Source organism: Crinia signifera, chromosome 4 (genome assembly GCF_055691185.1).
Source record: "Crinia signifera chromosome 4, ASM5569118v1, whole genome shotgun sequence".
Classification (NCBI taxonomy): Eukaryota; Metazoa; Chordata; class Amphibia; order Anura; family Myobatrachidae; genus Crinia; species Crinia signifera.
In genome coordinates, this window is record NC_139220.1 from 323,781,596 (window position 1) to 323,803,998 (window position 22,403).

Below are 22,403 nucleotides of genomic sequence, written 5' to 3' on the forward strand. Positions count from 1 at the left end.
ATTATTGTGAATAATCGAGGGTCGATGGCCATCCCTATCTCAGGCCAGAGCAGGGCTTTCCATCTCAGACTGGGGCAGGGTTTTCTGCCTAAGGCTGGGGCACGGCTCTTCATCTGAGACCTGGAAATGGCTTTGTCTCTGGCTGGGACAGAGTATATTATAACACCTCAGGCCGGTACATGGCTGTCCATCTCTGGCTGGGACACGCCTCTCTGCCTCAGGCTGGGACACGCCTCTCTGCCTCAGGCTGGGACACGCCTCTCTGCCTCAGGCTGGGACACGCCTCTCTGCCTCAGGCTGGGACACGCCTCTCTGCCTCAGGCTGGGACACGCCTCTCTGCCTCAGGCTGGGACAGAGTATTCCCTCTCAGGCTGGGACATTTCTCTGCACATAATTTAATGTTCAGAATTTGTAGGTATTGTACGTAGGTGATGTATAATAGCTTTTAAATAGTTAAATATTTATATATTAAATATTTGTTTTGTCCTTGAATGTACAAAACATAGATGGGAATAGTAGTGGTCCTGTACTGTAGTACATGTAAGTAACCAGCAGGTGTCAGTGTTGTTTTAATACAAGACTAACATCGTCTGCATGCTCAGAAGAGCCAAGGCTCCCAAAGATTTTGAAGTTTCAAAATAGGGCCCATGTGAATGGGTTTGTGGCACCCAGAAAAGCTGCGTTACACCTCCATATACGTATACATTATATCATCCACAATCTGGTAGTTTGGGGGTCCTTTAAATGAGACAGTATACAAAAGTGAGTATCATGAATTGATGATTTCAGTTTGGGAAATGTTTTTGGTGACTCTAATTATGCCGCAGGCAATGTTCCCCTCACCCGAAGGACTGACCGGAGGATGGTGGTCTGGGGTATTCATTTAGGGGCCCATTCACTAAGCTAAACAAATGCAGTAATTCATAAAGGACGTCCCGGTGCGGATAATTCCAGTTGTAAATGCAGCTCCATAGCGGTCTATACGGACTGCGCAAAATGCCCCAATTACCAACCACCTAAATAATTGTAAAGCGCAACGGAATATGCTGCGCAATATGAGAAACTGTAAATAAATAAATATTAATTCCCCTTCAGCCAGGTACCCACTATACAATTATCATGAGTGATCTGCATGATGATATCGTTACCGATATCATCGGACATATCGTTCAGCCTGTACCCACACTATCATTAATGTGCACTCCTGGGGATCGTTAACGATAAATCAACAGCGGGGCTGCGGGTGACATCACTGAGCAGTGACGTTAACGGGGCGTTTGCCCCATAAATCGCTTGTTTCGCTGCACCACTGACATCGGTAATGATATCGGGGGTGCCACATATCGTGTAGTAAGTACATCGGTGGCGCCATTGTCTCCCTGCTCCGTGTGGCGTCTCCCAGCTGACCCAGGAGTCCAGAAGTTAGAATCCTATAATACTAATGATGGCATTTGCTGGGAAGCATTAATAATATCAGTTGTGTCACATAGCTAATTATACAATATAAACTCCAATGGGATAATTCCATATGAACATGTGCTGGGCGTATTGGGGCCGATTCAGAGACATCCGAATTCGGCCCCTTTTTCAATGGTGTAGGGTCTGCCGAGCATTTTATGGGCGTCCCCTAGGAAAATGCTGGGCGAGTTGATACCTGCATGACAGGATCAGCGGCGGAAATAAAAGTCCGTCAAATGATTTCTCTCCCCTTTGGCCGCATGGGAGGGGATGCGGGTTGCACAGACACAAAATAACTCGCCCATAGTCTCTCTGCACATGTTACATCAGCCCCCCCGCAGTGCAGCATGGTGTTGTCCATGATCCCCTTCAGCCAGTGGCATAACTAAGTTTTGGGCGCCCCCCCCCGCCGTTAGGGGGGGCGCCCCCCCCCCGCCGCCACCCCGCCAATCCCCCGCCGCCCATGCAAACCCCCCCCCCAATCCCCCGCCGCCCCGCCGCCCATGCAAACCCCCCCCCCAATCCCCTGCAGCCTTACCTATCGCGCTGGTCCTGGCGGCTCCGTTCTTCTTCTGCTGAGGACCACCACAAAATGGCCGCCCCCATACAGCAGACAGTTTCAGAGAACTGTGTGCTTTATGGGGGCGGCCATTTTGTGGTGGTCCTCAGCAGAAGAACGGAGCCGCCGGGACCAGCGCGATAGGTAAGGCTGCAGGGGATTGGGGGGGTGTAACTATAGCACCGCAGCCCCGGCGCCTCCACATGCACAGCGCCCCCCCCCCCCCCCGCGGTGGTGGGGGCTGCGGTGCTATAGTTACGCCGCTGCCTTCGGTGGTATGCTCGGAAATTCCTCGGGATGAGCTGCTCTGCAGGAGCGGGGTCTGAGAAACTACCGGGCATGCCACTGATTGGTAGGTGTGCGCCAGTGGTGCCTCTGGTGCACACACATCCCTCCTCACCGTTGCATACCTCCCCCCCACGGTGTTCCCCTGTGGCTTCCCCTCACCAACATTGGGCCCCGCGCTTGGGAGCACTCAACGTTTGTTTAAACCCCCACACGCGCGTGCGGCCCAGAATTCCAGGAAACAGCAGCGACTACAGCGGCAGCCCCTTCAGCGGTGAGTATTACATGGGCCGGACAATCCTGCCCTGGAGGGTTTTCCTACCCAAGAAAACCCACCACTCAAGGGGTTAAAGAAGGAGTTTGCTCTTACGAACCAACCGGAATCACCCGACTCAGATGGAATGTAGCCTTAGTAATTACCATAGGTCCTGCTGTATATGTATTACCTGCTATTGACCTATATTAATAGGTTACGTGTAATTATCTAGGACCAGGAGTACCAGTGCACTGGGCACGATATACATTAATCATCATTAATACAAATTCCTGAATTCTAATATCCAGCTATTATTATTACTATGGCTATTTAATATGCAAAGTCAAACTTACTTAGCGTCATTCCTTATAACACACACGAGTGTCATCAACCTCTGTTGTTCTATGGGGTAATTACATTATTTATTTATTTTTTAAACTCTATTTAGAGAATGACCAATTAATATTTATAAAGTAGCAACATATTAAGAAACCCAATAACTGGGACACTTGTCTGTTCTTGTACAGTATATGTATGGTATGTGTTAATATGTTACTGATTTGAATCTCTTAATTCCACTGTCTATTGCGATGATTCCAAATACTGTAGATGAGAGAGGTGTCTGAGTGCAATATGGAAAGTCCTGAGTTTGAATCCTATGTATCCTCAGATAGTGTCAGTGGTTTCCCTCTGTGCACAATTACAAAATTACAGGGACTGATCTAATTTTTGAATGCGTCTTGAGGAGATTTTTGGCACTGTGACATGTTTTTATATAGTTTGAAAACGTACATTTCTATTTTACGTATATACAGTTAGAGCTGGGGTTATGAAGGGGCAAATGACATTACTGGGGGGGGGGCTCCATCACATGTGTTTGCCCATGGTGCAATGGCTCCTCGCTACACCTCTGCTGTAGGGCCTGACCGGTCTGTAGTCTGCGTTGTAATGCTAATATTATTAGCACTTGCTTATATAGCGCTGTGCTGTACAATCGGGAACAAGGCAGTAATGATACAAGACGGAGGTATACTAGGCTTCAGGGCCTGCAAGTTCTGGTCATGCCCCTCTCTACAAGCCATTACACCAGTAAACCTCTGTACAGGAATGGACTAGGGGGAGTGCTCACGTGTGATTTTACCTATATTAGTTCACACCTAAACTATAAGGCGTGGCGTTGACTTTCATCCAAGATAAGAGGGAGGGTGTAAAAATAAATATCTAGATAAGTGAGTTAGTCAAGTATTTACATAAAGGCTGATTACGCCACTATTTTCGTTTTGTTTGTTTTTAAAGACTATGGCCGGTGCACATACAGTTGTATACCGTGATATGCAGCAAGCCTATATTCTGTGTGTAATTACAACTGTAACTGCATACCACATTATGTTACAGTGTTTGGCTGGGAAACACTAGCATTAAGTGTTGAAAGCAGATGCAGTCACAATTTCACACAGAATATAGGCATGCTGTATATAATTGTAATCAGCAGAAGCAGCTTGAGTGTCTGACTAGCACAGTAATGTACATAAGATGCATTTTATGGGGAATAAAGTGCAAGCATGACATGTACAATACATGAGCTATTTTGATGGATTTAGTGCGAAATGCCGGCGGTCGGAATCCCGGCGGTCGAAATACCGACAAGGGGGGGCCGTGGATCGCCCACCCTTGCGCGCTCGCCACGCAGCAGGCCCGGTGCCTCGCTACGCTCGGCACACTATTTTATTCTTCCTCTATGGGTGTCGTGGACACCCATAGAGGGAGAAATTGCCGGCATTGCGGCGGTCGGTATTTCGACCGCCGGGATTTTAACTCCATCCGATTTTGACAAATCAAAGTTGTCAAATTGTTTATTTATTGCAAATGTGATGTAATTGTGTCTTTGTAAGTGATTTACATCATTGCCGAATACAACTTATCCCAAAAACCCAGATCTACTGATGTCCAACATTATAAAGCTGTTTTCTAACTTAGCTCTTACACCCCTGGGGGTGTGATGGTCGCACTCAAATGTCACCCTTGGAGGGACTGACACCAAATACTGGCTTCTCTGTAGTGGTAGGAGCCAGGTGCTGCACTGTTACATACTCCTGCAGCACCTGGCTCCTGTCGTAGAGGAGGGCCCAACAGTGGGGCCACTAGTTTCTCGAGGCAGCCAACATCCCTGAAATTGCTGGTCTGCACCAGGTGTAATGTCACCTAGGATTTCCATCTAGGCCACGCCCACTTCACATTAGGCCATGCCTTTCTTTTAGGTTCTAAAGAGTGCGTTAAGGGCAGGCACGGCCAAACTGTGGCCCTCCAGCTGTTGTGAAACTTCACATCCCAGCATGCCTTGCCATAGTTTTAGCATTACATAATAGCAAAACTGTGGCAAAGCATGATGGGACTTGTAGTTTCACAACAGCTGGAGGGGCCATAGTTGGTCCGATATGGATCATTAGGTCATAAGCAAGTAGGTCGACACCACTAGGGCGACATGACTTAAGGTGGACATGGAGGAAGGTCAACATGACTAAAGGTCGAAATGGGTTAGGCCAACAGGGTGATTAGGTTGACATAGGTAAGGTAGACATTGAAAAAGTCGACATGGTTTTTTTTGTTTTCCACTTTTTTTACCCGAATATCAACACAGTCAATATAAACAGTAAAACGTAGCACCACGTCCCCTCGGCACATGTCGTATCAACATGGGCAGCGAAACATACCACCGGGTACCCTCACTACACTCGGCACACTATTTTATTCTCCGACCACGCCCTAGACATTGGTAGGGCATGATATACCGCCTGTCAGCCTGGGTGTCGACCTAATGCTTGTCTTCCTACTTGCTTGTGACCCAATAACCGTATCCCGTTTAGCCATGACTGGATTAGGGTGTCACCAGACCCGGTGACATCTCTGTCACTGACCGCCTGTTTTTAGTTTTGGTGATTTGGTTATGCCAAAACCGTTTTTATTTTCAAAAACTGATAAAAACAGCAAAAATCACATCATTTGGGCCTTTTTTTCGTTCCTACAGTATTATTAGCCTCAATAGCTTTACTTCGAGTCATTTCACAAAATTTGTTTGGCGAATTCGCCAGCGCTCCTGCGGCAGCTGCTGGGTAAGTATTAGAAAGTATTCGAGAAAATGGGTGAAGTGTGCACCCATCATAGATACGCCACTGAATTGCTCCCTTTATTTGCATCATTGACTGGGGGAACAGCAACAATCCATTTAAACATATGAGGAAGACCTTTGCTGCCCAATGCAACAAGGTAAAGAGACTTTCTGTTTTAATTTCAGGAGCCCTTTCTTACTCACTTCCTTACTATGCAATTGAGAATCACCTTTATTTGAGGTTGAAGTACTGTGTACTATTATCATGATCATTATAACTGGCAGCATCAACTGCACTAGTACTTGGTTGCTGCTCCTGCTCTTCTCCCGACTGATTGTGATTCATATTGCCTCACAGTGTTACATTTATGAATGCAGTGCAGCATTGTACTTACTAAGCTTTACTGAAAACACACAAGTTGTACAAATTTTTTTTTTTAAACTTTCCTAACAAATGACAAATCACACTGTGAGTAACAGTGCTTATATTTAGAAAGGCACCTAGTGCACACACTATACAACAGCAATTAAAAAAAAAAATTTTTTGACATGTGACAAAAACTCCACTAAAATCTTTTGCAGGCATCAGTATACAATGTGCACCAAAAAAGGACGAATCCCCATTTTGCAGATGATAATCGGACTCTGATGATCACCCATGTCTTGAGAGGTCAGCAAAACACATGTTAACAATCCCCATAGAAATTGGGTTGAAATTGGCTAATAGAGATTGTCCAAAATGTTGGGGCTTTCCAATTATAAGTAGAATGAGTAATTGGCCCAATTAACTGAAGATATATTGGTCCTCGTAGGCTTTTGTTTTCTCCTTCTAGGTCTCCATCAAGCACTCACCCCAGGACGTGGATTCTGTGACAAAAGTCATCTAGGCTATCTATGTTTGGATTGGCTATCGAGGTCAAGGTCCGAAGAGCCAAGCTTGTCTGAGCTTGATAAATTCCTTCGAACCCCATTGAGAATTTTGTGGACTGCGATATGACCTATGTTCAGCTGTTAATGACTAACCACCATTATTGAAAACCATCTCCTCAGCCTTTTCAGTGTGATTTTATGCTTGATAAATAGGCCCATGGTGTGAGGACTGGGTACAGCTGTTTTCTGCAGGATATTAATCATTAATATTCTAAGTATACTCCTTAAACTCTACATATACCTGGGTCTCCATGTCAGCTTGCCTATACTTGAAAATATTTAATGATCCTCCTCTGGATCTCTCCACTTATGCTTCATTCAGCCACTAACCCAAAATGTCAATATTAAATCAACCACTACGGCTTCATTAATGATTAATTGCTCCAGATAAAAGTCAGCGGAGGAGATAAGGTAGAACACACTGAAGGCTGCTACTTCACGAGTTAACACCAGATAAGACGATGAAGAAACCAGGGACACCTGAGACAGAAGGGCTCATAGTGGACGCCGGCCTGTTGGAGCAGGTGGGGGCGACCAGGGGAGCAATGGAGTGACACGAGATCTCAGCCATCCGTAAAAATGAACCTGTCGCGGTGGATCGCAATGGTCTTCCAAGGCCAGAGACCAACATCTTCTCAACTCCATCTTCTGAATGAGAGCCAACCTCTCCAGAATTTGCAGCCACCAAACCTTGCAGAGATGATTGGGGCAAGACCTATGACTTCAGATGGACTGAACGCTCTGTTCAAGGAGACCATCTCTAACCTGGGAGGGAAGGAGAATGTGCTATTGGTGGGAGAGGCAGGATACAGCCCACAGGGTGATGGAGGCAACAAGGGGATTTTGGAAGAGCTGTCATTTGCCCTCTTTCAGTCACCAGAGAAGCGGTACATGCACAGTGACGATGAGAGTGAAGTCCTTGAAGGACCTAACAAGGCTCTGAGCTGCATCAGATCGACCTCTTCGTCTCAGTCCAGGGCACTGGAATTTCCAGTCATTTTGGCAGTTTTTCGGGAAACTCTAGTAATGGAGGCTGCTAACATGACGCTGGTGAAAGAGATCCTGAGGGACGTTAAGGTGAGGACCAGCAAGCTGACATCCAAGGTGGTTGGTATCATCTACACTAGAGAACCTCTCGAAGGGCAGAGAAACATGGAGTCCAAGCAGTTCCTCTGCAAACTGATGTGTCAGGTCTTTACAGGACAGGGGTGGGGGGTCTGCTGCTACTCAAGCTGCCAGCCAAAATCCATCCAGGAGGTGAAGCAGACCATCATGGCCACAGTGGATGGAAGAAACAGAGGCAAGTGGGACCTGATATAACTAACATATTATCCATATCATACATGTATTATACTGCATGTAATCATTCTGTACTGTCAATGTGTCGCCCTGCACGGGGAGGGGCAGGCTCATAGCTCCCATTTGTCTGTGTCACCCTGCAGGGGGAGGGGCAGGCTCATATCTCCCGTCTGTCTGTGTCACTGTGACACCCTGCAGGGGGAGGGGACAGGCTCACAGCTCCCTCCTGTCTGTGTCACCCTGCAGGGGGAGGGGCCGGCTCATAGCTCCCATTTGTCTGTGTCACCCTGCAGGGGGAGGGGCAGGCTCATAGCTCCCGTCTGTCTGTGTCACTGTGACACCCTGCAGGGGGAGGGGACAGGCTCACAGCTCCCTTCTATCTGTGTCACCCTGCAGGGGGAGGGGCAGGCTCACAGCTCCCTTCTATCTGTGTGACCCTGCAGGGGGAGGGGCAGGCTCTTAGCTCCCTTCTGTCTGTCACGTGTCACCCTGCAGGGGGAGGGACAGGCTCATAGCTCCCTTCTGTCTGTGTCACCCTGCAGGGGGAGGGACAGGCTCATAGCTCTCTTCTGTCTGCGTCACCCTGCTGGGGGAGGGGCAGGCTCATATCTCCCTTCTGTCTGTGACACCCTGCAGGGGGAGGGGCAGGCTCATAGCTCCCTTCTGTCTGCGTCACCCTGCAGGGGGAGGGGCAGGCTCATAGCTCCCTTCTGTCTGTGTCACCCTGCAGGGGGAGGGGCAGGCTCATAGCTCCCTTCTGTCTGTGTCACCCTGCAGGGGGAGGGGCAGGCTCATAGCTCCCTTCTGTCTGTGTCACCCTGCAGCTGGCTTTGCCCAACTTTAAAAAATCTAAATATTTTTTTCTAGCAAACACTGAATGCAAGCTTTGTATTTAGTAGCACTAAAAGGGATAACTATAAGGCGGATGGTATTGCACAGTTGCTTTTGCCATGGTGATTATTGAAGCAGCTGTAATTATGCTAAAGTTGCAGGAGGTTTCTTAAATAAAAAGATGCATTCTGCCGTATTCTGTGATCCGCTGCTGCGTATGAAGACGCAGCATCACATCAACTGCGTGAACCCTGGACATCTGAGTAGCCGTTGGGTTAAGGTAAAACATTTGCATGTGTAGATTAGAGGATTCTTAAGGCCCCATACACTAGTCAAGTTGGTCCAATTTGCCCTTGAGCTCCCCTGACAGCTCCCCGGGGGGTCTCACTCATGATCTGGTGCTTGATGTGCTATAGTTACATGCAATAAATCAACATACCTCCCAACTTTTGAAGTTCTGCAGGCGGGACGATGCTCCTGCGTGCCGGAGGCGCACTGACATTTTCGGGGGGGTGCCCTAATTTGGGGCGTGGCCTATACTCGCGGCTCTTCCGCGAGGCCACGCCCCCATTTTGCCTCTATGGGGGCATGACCCAGAGGCTCTGTGAGCCTCTAGCCATGCCCCCAGTCCCCTGGCTGCGGGAATAGACACTGTGCTCATGCGCACAGCGTTTATTCCCCGCTGCTTAGCAGCTGACAGGGGGGACTCCCAACAGCCCCCCCACACCGCGGGACACTGCCGCCCGCGGGTGGGACATCGGGACAGGCCCTGACAATCGGGACTGTCCCGATAAAATCGGGACTGTTGGGAGGTATGAATCAATATAAATATTATTTATTGCATGTAAACTCCCTGGGAGCTGCGGGGGGTGGGGGTGTTGGGACGGTTAACGGTGATTTGCCGGGTGGGCTGCGGCGGGGAGCTGTTATCGACAGGGCCTGGCGGCAGCTGAATTTAAAAAAATATTTTCCAAAGACTGTCTGGCCAGTCATTGGCTGAGCGAATTCTCTCTGCCAATCAGCGGACTCCCATCTGATTGGTTGAGAGAGGTCTCTCAACCAATCAGCGGCCGACCAGTGTTTTGAAAATACTTTTTTAAAATTCAGCTGCTGCTTCCTGCACGGCCGCACCTGCTCCCCGCCGCTGCCTGGACCCCGCCACTGCCCACCACGTGGCACCTGCCCCTGCACATAGGTGTGTGTATAAAACACCTGCGAAGGGTCCGATCTGATAGATTGAACCTGCAGCAGGTTCAATCTGTAGGGTCCGACCCGATGCGCACGGCACCGCACATTGGGTTGGAGGGCATGTTAAACATCTGATTTGGCCGATTTCTCAGCCCGATCCATTGGGATTGGGTGAAATCACACCAAATCTTACTAATGTATGGGGGCCTTTAGGGGGGAAGATGGGAGTTTTATTTTAGATGGGATGTTGCTATGGGCAACTAATCAGATACTATCTATCTTCTAGAAGGTTCTAAATAAATAAGTAGACTGTTGCAGTGCACTGCAGTCCAACTAGCATTACCATTCATCCAGGATTACTCCAGACAGTCAGGTAATTAAGACCGGCATCCGGAGTCCATAAGGGTAGCCTTCCTAGACTATATAATGTCCAGGAGTAGTCTGGGAAGGCCACCCCTCCGGCCTTTATTACCAGACTCTGCAGAGTAATCACGGGTGGGTGGTGGTAACCCAAAGTCCGACACTTAAGTTCCTCTCTAACATTTTCCAGACCAGGATGACTACACAGATGACCAAATTATGGAGTTGGATTCTACATTCCGGGACTTAGTCTACCAGCTGGGAGGCAAAGAAAGATTCCTTCTCCTCGGGAACATCTGCCCTTCTGGACGCCCTTCCGAGAAAGCTGGTATCTTCAAAGAATTCGCCAAAGCCCTGTTTGATGACCTCTATGAAACGTTGGAGGATGAGGAGGTGACACCAAATTCGGGGAGAGATAAGAGGCCATCTGAGTGCATTAAGCTCCCCCAACCCAAGTCCTTCCCCTATCCACTTATTCTGGTGGCCTTTCGATCAACATTCCTGAGAGAAAACATCAACAGGGCTCAGGTCAAGGAGATCTTGGTAGATATCAAGACCCGGGTGAAGATGTCTTCTACGAGTGTGATCGCTGTGGTTTATAGCCACGAGCCTCTGAAACTGTCCGAGGAACTGGAGTTCCATGTCCTGCTGCAGAAGATCTTGTGTAAGACCTTCAGTTGTCCCATAGGGGTCTGCAGCTTTGTGAGGAGCAAACCAGAGTCAGCGGAGGGGGTGAAGAGATGTGTCTGTCATGTCCTAAAGCAGAGGAACTGAGCTTTCTGTCTCATGGTTTTGGATATACTGCCTGTATAATATATGTATATAATGTAGCATCTGTAAATACCCAAAGGGTCCACCATATGTCTATGCTAGGAACCACTTGTCCAACCTAGGGCAAAGCCGAATACAGAGGAGACATGACCAAGGCAATCCCTATATACCCACATAATACCTCACATGCCACCATATAGCCCCATATACTCACATAATACCTCACATGACACCATATACCCACATTATACATCACATGCCACCATATACCTCACATACCACCATATACCCACATTATATCCCACAATCCACCATATACCCATATAATACCTCACATACCACCATATACCCACATGTAGCCACAAAATACCTCACATGCCACCATATACCCACATACCTCACACACCACCATATACCCACATAATACCTCACATACCACCATATACCCACATAATAACTTACATACTACCATATACCCACATAGTACCTCACATACCACCATATACCCACATAATACCTCACATACCACCAGATACCTACATATAGCCACATAATACCTCACATGCCACCATATACCCACATACCTCACATACCACCATATACCCACATAATACCTCACATACCACCATATACCAATATAATACCTCACATACCACCATATACCCACATGTAGCCACAAAATACCTCACATGCCACCATATACCCACATAATACCTCACATACCACTATATACCAATATAATACCTCACACACCACCATATACCCACATGTAGCCACAAAATACCTCACATGCCACCATATACCAACATAATACCTCACATACCACCATATACCAACATAATACCTCCCATATCACCATATACCAACATAATACCTCACATGCCACCATATACCCACATAATACCTCACATACCACCATATACCCACATAATACCTCATATGCCACTATATACCCACATAATACCTCACATACCACCATATACCCACATAATACCCGCCTAGTTCTCAGAACGTCACCACATTTGGTAGGAGACCAGTCAGGACACGGATATAAAGACAGTGGGAATACGGCGGTGTACAATGTGAGAGCATGGACCCAGACAGACAGATGAATAACAATACTACACTACAATAAACAATTATCTTTATTATGTGACACGAGTGATAACAGAGCAATACACCATGTGTCTGCCCATTGCCCATTGTACAGCAGATTATCCCTCCCGAAGCCTGTGCTTCACATTTGTGATTGTGGGTTGTACAGTAGTAACAAGAAGGTGGGGTATGTACCCGTTATACATCGCATCTCCCCATATTGCTATCCTGTCCATTGCAACCCATGCAGTGTGCCCAAGATGGCTGCTGCCACTTTACCCTGGTTTATATATCCTGCAAATGAAGGCACTGTTTGTCTTTCCTAAAGGAAAAAAAAATCAGGACAGCAGCATTGGAGCATGAGATCCTTGGATCTGGTGTGCAGAGGGTGTGCTAAGTGGTATTGGTACCGTGTCACATTCCTCCACCCTTATCAAACACAATTCATGCTGTGTCATTATGTCGCAGTGTCTGTCACTAGGCAGCTGGTGACCGCACAGTCCCTGCTACAGTGAAAGCGCTGTGATTTCTGATATCTAACAGTGCCTTGGACATCCAGCCTTCCGGACACCGCGGCTATAATAACAGGGCTGAGATCGGGCGCAATTTGTTCCCATTCATTTGCAAAACGCGCACACACGTATACTTAAATATATATATATATATATCACATTGAACTTAAAAGTAAGCAATTGCCCAGGGTAACAAAACGCGCCAGGTCACTGTTAGCCCATATTAAACATCTATCTGATACATAGTTTAGCCTTTACCTCCTAAAGGAGCACAGTTATTATAAAACGCGTTGGAAACCTAAATACGAAGAATCCTATTGGTGCAACTTGTGAAGAGGGGGGGGGGGGTCGGATTAATAGATTCAGTTAATGCAGCCTCATTTTAGCTTCCCAAATCCATAACATTGGTCTGGGTGTTTGAGGCAAAACGCGTCGTTAGGCCCCCGGACTGCCCTCTTCACAAGGGAAATGAGGGGAGCCTAATATCCCTGAACTGTTGGAGCACTGTACAATAGGCAATAATGTTTTTACCTCTGTTTCAGGCTCAAAGTGTGTACCCAAAAAATACAGTAAGTGATGTGCGCGAGTTCCTGTTGGGATACCATAAAAAAAAAAAAAAGATAATCTGGTGCAAAATAATCCATCCTTATTTCTATAATAATAATAATAATAATAATAATAATAATAATAATAAGCAACACCCTGTTTGCAAAACACATGTAAATATTTGCTAATAGGTTGGTTTCATTCCCTCCTGCCAGTGCTGGGTTAAAGAACGTACAGAATGGCGTCTGTGTGATGTTGGCTTAAAAACTTGTTTACACAGAGTGAGATAGAGAGAGAGAGGTGGGGGAAGAGATAGGAGGAGTGTGGGTATGTGTATGTGAGTGTGGTTGTTGTAGGGGGGGTGGAGAGCTCCAAGGGGGGGGGGGGATCTTCAGTGGTCTGTAAAAAAAATCTTCTCTGTCTCTTTGTATGATAACCAAATATTTAAAGTGTATTCTGTCATATGTAAAATGTTATGCACTGTCAGCGCCGCATCCCTCTGCACACCAGGGGAGAGTCAGGAGCAGATGCCTGTCTATAAGACCAGATGAGGTCCAAGAATCCCCACCTTTATGTACTGAAGAGGGCAATCGTCCGAAGATAGGCCTATACCTGTAGATTGTAAGCTCTTGGGAGCAGTACTTTCACCTCTTCTGTCCCAAAGCAGATTGTTTCCTGACTTCAATAAATGCAAAAGTCCTTTGTTAGAGGTTGTCTTCCATTGGCTGACAGTCATTGGTGTAATTAATGCTAATTATTTATTTTATTATTTATTTATTAACAGTTACTTATATAGCGCACACATATTACGCAGCGCGTATAACTGATTACAGGCTGGTTGCTGCCAGTTTGTACGTTGCTGGTAATACCCTTTCAGACATAAGCGGATATCTTGTTTTTTTTTCACATGAACGCGCCCAAACCCGGGATTAGCGTATGTCTGGGAATGCACGGGATTTCACTCCCGGATACTGAACACCTGCAACTGACCAGGGTTTTTACCAATACCTTACTCCCGGGAATAATACCCGGGTTATGGCTGAACCGTATTACCCGGGTTTTTCAGTTTTTATCATGTGTTTTGGAGTGAAGTGCCATGGCACATCATTGGAAGGAAGAGGAGGTCAGGGAGTAGCGCACGCAGGGGGGATTTCTGAGTACCCAGAAATCCCCCCAGGAGTCTAAGGGCCCTAGGCTGAAAGCTGAGGGACCCCTCTTTCAATGGGTATAAGAATTTTAAAAATCGACCCTTGGGAACCTGAGATATCTGACTTCAAAGCAGTGGTCCCCATCCAAGCCTGTTAATTGCTCTTCCCAGTCAGATATTTCAGGTTCTATCTGATATAGAGTTTTTCTGAGGATATATTACAAAAGCTGGGACTCTCCTCCTTTGATGGACACTAGCAGCTTGTCTCTACTGTTCCCAGAACAAGAGATATCAGCCTTCCAGCAGCTGGTTACTGCTCCAGCTCCACACACCTGGTATGTAGTTTTATATTCTCATTGGCAGATTGCTCTGCCTCCTGAACTCTGATCCCCGAGTCCCCAATACCATTTGGTAGGTGGGATTCTCTCGTTTTTAATTCCATTAAAATCCAAGAAATGTATTTCCGGTAACTGGAGATATCTGCAGTCAAGCAAGCTGTCCTCCCACCAGAAAATTATGAATAATATGCCCACTCCACTATACACCCTTCCTCTGCGTATTAAACATCCTCTACCACCCTGGAAGTTATGTATCAGGGCCCCTTCATTCAGCTCAGTGCCCCCTTCTCCCACCATCTGTGCAGTAAAGGGGTAATTAGTGGAAATTACTAATCCAGGCCCTACATGCTGAGCGGTTGATATAATGCCCCCGACCACCCGCGGTACATCAAAGCTTCCCCCACCCCTGTCTGTCTGTCTGGGCATATACTGGGTCACCTAAGTGTCCATCTCCGTGCTTTGCTCCGCCCCTCTGGAAACCCCCTTCTGAAAATCCTGCATTTGCCCCTGTCAGGGGGTGCCGGACGGGGTCCCGACAGTCGGGATCCCGACTGTTAAAACACAGACAGACGGGTTCTTGACGGCCACCGGCTATTCTCCCTCGTGGGGTCCACGACCCCCATAGAGGGAGAATAGAATAGGTGGCGAGCGTAGCGAGCCACCGTGCCCGCAAGGGGCTTTGTTGCGCCCGCCATGCTGTCTGAGTCCGGCCAGTAGGGATCCCGACGTCGGGCTAATGACTGTCGGGATCCCAACTGTCGGAACCCTATATCACACCCGCGGTCAGGGAGCTGTTAGATGTGCGGGGAGAAGAGGAGATCACAGGCACAGGCACTGTGAACGGTGCCATAGTGTAACCTCCAAGTGATGTTGTGCAGTCAGTGTCGCTATTATACTCAGTGGCTCCAGGGTCCCCAGAGCTTGCCATCTAATAACGGCGGCACAGAAGAATCGTTTACGTGTTGGCCTTGACCATCTGAATGCTGGAGCGTGTGTGTATGGGGGCTATACTTTCTAAGGCAGGCATGTCCAAACTGTGGCCCTCCAGCTGTTGTGAAACTACATATCCCAGCATGCTTTCCCATAGTTTTAGCATTCCCTAATGGCAAACCTGGCAAGGCATGCTGGGATGTGTAGTTTCACAACAGCAGGAGAGCCACAGTTTGGACATGCCTGTTCTAAGGGATATGTTCACTAGATTGACCACTGAACGTCGACAGGGCTTAGGTTGACACCTGAATAGGTCAACATGGATAAGATCAACAGGGTCGGTGGGTCAACACAAGCATTCGGTCGACGATGAGTTTTTCGCGTTTTTTTTTTAGCCGACATATGCCGACAGGCGGTATTTCGTACCCTACCACCCATTATGGCGTGGTGGGCGAATATAATAGTGTGCCCAGCGCAGCGAGCCATGCGAGGGGACGCTGCACACTGACACAGTGTCCATGTCAACGTCCGTCAAAATTTGGGACCAATTTTTTTTAAAAACTCATGTCGACATTTTGACTGTCGACATTTCCATTGTTGACCTTCTGACCCTGTTGACCGAATGGATGTCGATTTTCATGGTGTCGATCTAGCGCGACCGTATCCTTTATGGGCCCTACACACGGAGAGATTTGTGCCAGAGATTCATAACGGGAGATTTAGCACGAGACATTTCACATCTCTCACCTAGGGCGCCGGGATGTACTAAACAAAAAATGCGGTGAAAAAATACCCCATGCCCCGCGGCCGCCAGCATCTCTGCGCAGGCGCATCTGGACTCACCGCTGTGTGGTGTAATGTAAATAAGAGGTAGCAGCGAGAGCGGCCACTCAGGGGCTACAGGTCCCGAAATACACAGCACTCCCGGTGACGTCAGAGTGACGGGCGTCCCCTGCTTGTGCCCGGCTGCTGGCTGTGTGCGAGCGGGCACACCCCTCCGTGTACAGGGCGGTGGGGCTGCTGGATTAAGGAGGGAGCGCTGCTAGATCTCCAGCGTCATCTCCATGACGGCGAGGGCAGTGCCGGCCCCCATGCAATGCTCTGCGTCCTCACCTGGAATGCTGTCCATGGAGCAGGAGGCAGCCGGGACCCTGGCGAGGGAGAAGCGGAGGCCGGCCGCGGATGGAGCCTGCAGCTTCTCTTGCAGGCGGGAGTACTGGCTCAGAAGGCGCTGCTCACCGCCTGATATGCTGGCGATGTTCTGAGCGAGTGCTCTGAAATAACCAGCCGTGCCATTATTAATGGCTTCCTATCGCCCTGTGTGTGGGGCGCTTTACTATATGTTGGTGGTAACGCAATCACCCGCAGAGGAAATACACTGTGTGACACGGCTATGGCCCTTATTCTGGTTGGTGCGGATATATCCGCGTGCGTTCGGCCCGCCGATGTTTTGTGTCTGCGCATGTGCAGAGGCGTCTCTGCGCATGTGCGAGCGGGGCGTACGGCCAAATCCCGCATGATATGTGAACACTCCGAACAGGGGGTGGAGAGGGGCGTGAAGGGCTGTTTGGGCTCATTACCATATGTTAACACCCCGCGTTCATTACCATATGTTAACACCCCGCGTTTCATGGGCGTTCCCATGCAAACGCTGGGCGTACGTATGGTAATGCGGCCGTGACGCACGTGTAGGGGGCGGACATATGACATCGCCGGATGTCAGCTGCCCGCCCAGATCCCTGCTTTTGCACGGAGAAATGTCTGTGTGGTCTGAGGTTGCGGGAGCTGGTGGAGCACTCGTCCAAAACCAAAACCATGCTGCACTGCAGGAGGGCAGATCTAAAATGTGCAGAGAGAATTAGATTTGGGTGAGTTATTTTGTTTCTGTGCAGGGTAAATACTGACTGCTTTATTTTTACACCGCAATATAGATCTCACTTTGAAGTAAACCCCACCCAAATCTAATTCTCTCTGCACAAGTAACATCTGCCCCACCTGCAGTGCACATGGTTTTGTCCTTCTTAAGCTGTGTACACACAGGGGCGATAGGGGCTGAAATCGCTGGCGACCATATTGCCAGTGATGGGAGTGTGCCCAGGTGATAAATCGCCGGGTGCGCGCTGCCGTTTTCAGCCCCATTCTAATCGCTGGTCGCTGGAGCTTGCTCCTGCGACCAGCTGATTACCTCTGCGGCACAAAAGGAGAAACTGAGCAATATATCTCCCCCATGTGTACGGGGCTTAAGAAGGAATTTGTCAGAAAGAGTGAACCAAATAACCCCCAATGTGAGAGAGTCTCCAGTCATTTGTGGCTTTACTTGTTAATTAGTAGTTAGGTTAACAAGGTTAATTGGTAACAGAACACAATCCACTCTACATACAATGTTCTTGTCAGGGACTGCAAACTGATTACACCGGGGTACACTGACCTTCTGCTTAATGTACATAAAGGCCCATACACACTGGAAGATATGAAAGATGGAAGATATTGGTGAACAATTTCCCATGAGCTGACCATGAAAGATATTGTGCATCCACACTGAAAATTTTTTTTTGAAAGACAAAAGATTTTGGCACCAATCTTCTGAGAGACTTCAGTAACTGTACATTTACATAATGGGCTGATCTGGAACTCTGAAACGTAAATAAAGGGCTGGCATTTGTGGGAAGGTGTGCCTGTGTACTGCCAGATATAATCACGCCATTGTAAAATCCTGTCATTTATTAATTACAAATTAATAGAAGGCTTACTGTACTATGGGGCATAATGTTTCAGGAACATTGCGGTGTGCGGCATATTGTGTAAGAGGCATTGTGGTGTGCGGCATATTGTGTAAGAGGTATTGTGGTGTGTGGCATATTGTGTAAGAGGCATTGCGGTGTGCGGCATATTGTGTAAGAGGCATTGCGGTGTGCGGCATATTGTGTAAGAGGCATTGTGGTGTGCGGCATATTGTGTAAGAGGCATTGTGGTGTGCGGCATATTGTGTAAGAGGCATTGCGGTGTGCGGCATATTGTGTAAGAGGCATTGCGGTGTGCGGCATATTGTGTAAGAAGCATTGCGGTGTGCGGCATATTGTGTAAGAGGCATTGCGGTGTGCGGCATATTGTGTAAGAGGCATTGCGGTGTGCGGCATATTGTGTAAGAGGCATTGCGGTGTGCGGCATATTGTGTAAGAGGCATTGCGGTGTGCGGCATATTGTGTAAGAGGCATTGCGGTGTGCGGCATATTGTGTAAGAGGCATTGCGGTGTGCGGCATATTGTGTAAGAAGCAATGCGGTGTGCGGCATATTGTGTAAGAGGCATTGCTGTGTGCGGCATATTGTGTAAGAGGCATTGCGGTGTGCGGCATATTGTGTAAGAGGCATTGCGGTGTGCGGCATAATGTGTAAGAGGCATTGCGGTGTGCGGCATATTGTGTAAGAGGCATTGCGGTGTGCGGCATATTGTGTAAGAGGCATTGCGGTGTGCGGCATATTGTATAAGAGGCATTGTGGTGTGCGGCATATTGTGTAAGAGGCATTGTGGTGTGAGGCATATTGTGTAACAGGCAAGGTGGTGTGCATCATATTGTGTAACAGGCAAGGTGGTGTGCATCATATTGTGTAAGAGGCATTGCGGTGTGCGGCATATTGTGTAAGAGGCATTGTGGTGTGCGGCATATTGTGTAAGAGGCATTGCGGTGTGCAACATATTGTGTAAGAGGCATTGTGGTGTACCGCGTCCCTCCCATGGCTCGTGTACCGCGTCCCTTCCATGGCTCGTGTACCCCGTCCCTCCCATGGCTCGTGTACCGCGACCCTCCCATGGCTCGTGTACAGCGTCCCTCCCATGGCTCGTGTACCGCGTCCCTCCCATGGCTCGTGTACCGCGTCCCTCCCATGGCTCGTGTACCGCATCACGCCCATGGCTCCAGTACCGCGTCCCTCCCATGGCTCGTTAGAGCGTACATATCTCCAACTGTCTCTCTGGGGTTTATTCTAGTTCATTCTTTCTGACAAAATCCTTCTTAGATGGACAAAACCATGTGCACTGCAGGGGAACAGATGTAACATGTGCAGAGAGAATTTGATTTGGGTGAGTTTTTTTGTTTCTGTGCAGGGAAAATACTGACTGCATGATTTTACACTGCAATATAGATCTCACTTTGAAGAAAAACCCCACCCAAATCTAATTCTCTCTGCACAAGTTACATCTGCCCCACCCGCAGTGCACATGGTTTTGTCCATCTAAGAAGGATTTTGTCAGAAAGAATGAACTAGAATAACCCCCTCTGTTATCTACTCTTGGATGACCCAGCGCTTTTTTAGACTTAAAATATCAACGACCCCTTGCACACCAGAAAATGCAGGGACCCACCCGGGAATACAGCCCAGGGATTATGCCGGGGCATTCCCGGGATGGCCCCTTTCACACCATAAAAGTCCCTGCATTTACTGGCGTGGGAAGGAGGCTGGCAGGAGGTGGAGAGTACTCACCCCGGTTGCTGGTTTGGAATACGGTCATTTGGTCTACAGAATGTTGGTCAACAAGCATTGGGTCGACACCATTAGGTCGACATGGGGATAGGTCGACATGGTTCTAGGTCGACATTGGTCTATGTCAACATGGGTCTAGGTCGACACAAGCATTATGTCGACAGTGTCTAGGTTGACAGACAAAAGTTCGACCCGGGGTCTTTCACTATTTTTAAAGCCGCCATGTGCCGACAGGCGGTATTTCATGCCCTACCATCCACTAGGGCACGATGGGAAAATAAAATAGTGTGCCGAGCATAGCGAGCGAAGAGGGGGAGGTAAGAAAATGGGGTGGTATGTGTAATACGAGGAGGGGAGAGGTCAGTGTCCCCTGATGTCTGCGTATTAGGAGGAGAGGAGAGGTCAGTGTGTCCTGATGTGTCTGTGTACTAGGAGGAGGGGAGAGGTCAGTGTCCCCTGATGTCTGTGTATTAGGAGGAGGGGAGAGGTCAGTGTCCCCTGATGTCTGTGTATTAGGAGGAGGGGAGAGGTCAGTGTCCCCTGATGTCTGTGTATTAGGAGGAGGGAGAGGTCAGTGTTCCCTGATGTCTGTGTATTAGGAGGGAGAGGTTAGTGTTCCCTGATGTCTGTGTATAAGAAGGAGGGAGAGGTCAGTGTGTCCTGATGTCTGTGTATTAGGAGGAGGGGAGAGGTCAGTGTCCCCTGATGTCTGTGTATTAGGAGGAGGGAGAGGTCAGTGTGTCCTGATGTCTGTGTATTAGGAGGAGGGAGAGGTCAGTGCGTCCTGATGTCTGTGTATTAGGAGGAGGAGAGGTCAGTGTGTCCCCTGATGTCTGTGTATTAGGAGGAGGGGAGAGGTCAGTGTCCCCTGATGTCTGTGTACTACGAGGAGGGGAGAGGTCAGTGTCCCCTGATGTCTGTGTATTAGGAGGAGAGGAGAGGTCAGTGTGTCCTGATGTCTATGTACTAGGAGGAGGGGAGAGGTCAGTGTCCCCTGATGTCTGTGTATTAGGAGGAGGAGAGGTCAGTGTGTCCCCTGATGTCTGTGTATTAGGAGGAGGGAGAGGTCAGTGTTCCCTGATGTCTGTGTATTAGGAGGGAGAGGTTAGTGTTCCCTGATGTCTGTGTATAAGAAGGAGGGAGAGGTCAGTGTGTCCTGATGTCTGTGTATTAGGAGGAGGGGAGAGGTCAGTGTCCCCTGATGTCTGTGTATTAGGAGGAGGGAGAGGTCAGTGTGTCCTGATGTCTGTGTATTAGGAGGAGGGAGAGGTCAGTGTGTCCTGATGTCTGTGTATTAGGAGGAGGGAGAGGTCAGTGTGTGCTAATGTGTGTGTATTAGGAGGAGGGGAGAGGTCAGTGTGTCCTGATGTCTGTGTATTAGGAGGAGGGGAGAGGTCAGTGTCCCCTGATGTCTGTGTATTAGTAGGATGGGAGAGGTCAGTGTGTCCTGATGTCTGTGTATTAGGAGGAGGGGAGAGGTCAGTGTGTCCTGATGTCTGTGTATTAGGAGGAGGGGAGAGGTCAGTGTCCCCTGATGTCTGTGTATTAGTAGGATGGGAGAGGTCAGTGTCCCCTGATGTCTGTGTATTAGGAGGAGGGGAGAGGTCAGTGTGTCCCTGATGTCTGTGTATTAGGAGGAGGAAGAGGTCAGTGTCCCTTGATGTCTGTGTATTAGGAGGAGGGGAGAGGTCAGTGTCCCTTGATGTCTGTGTATTAGGAGGAGGGGAGAGGTCAGTGTGTCCTGATGTCTGTGTATTAGGAGGAGGGGAGAGGTCAGTGTGTGCTAATGTGTGTGTATTAGGAGGAGGGGAGAGGTAAGTGTGTCCTGGTGTCTGTGTATTAGGAGGAGGGGAGAGGTTGGTGCACTCTGATACCTGTGCATTAGGAGGAGGGGAGAGGTTGGTGCACCGATACCTGTGTATTAGGAGGAGGTGAGAGGTTGGTGCACCCTGATGTCTGTGTATTAGGAGGAGGGAGAGGTCAGTGCGTCCTGATGTCTGTGTATTAGGAGGAGGAGAGGTCAGTGTGTCCCCTGATGTCTGTGTATTAGGAGGAGGGGAGAGGTCAGTGTCCCCTGATGTCTGTGTACTACGAGGAGGGGAGAGGTCAGTGTCCCCTGATGTCTGTGTATTAGGAGGAGAGGAGAGGTCAGTGTGTCCTGATGTCTATGTACTAGGAGGAGGGGAGAGGTCAGTGTCCCCTGATGTCTGTGTATTAGGAGGAGGAGAGGTCAGTGTGTCCCCTGATGTCTGTGTATTAGGAGGAGGGAGAGGTCAGTGTTCCCTGATGTCTGTGTATTAGGAGGGAGAGG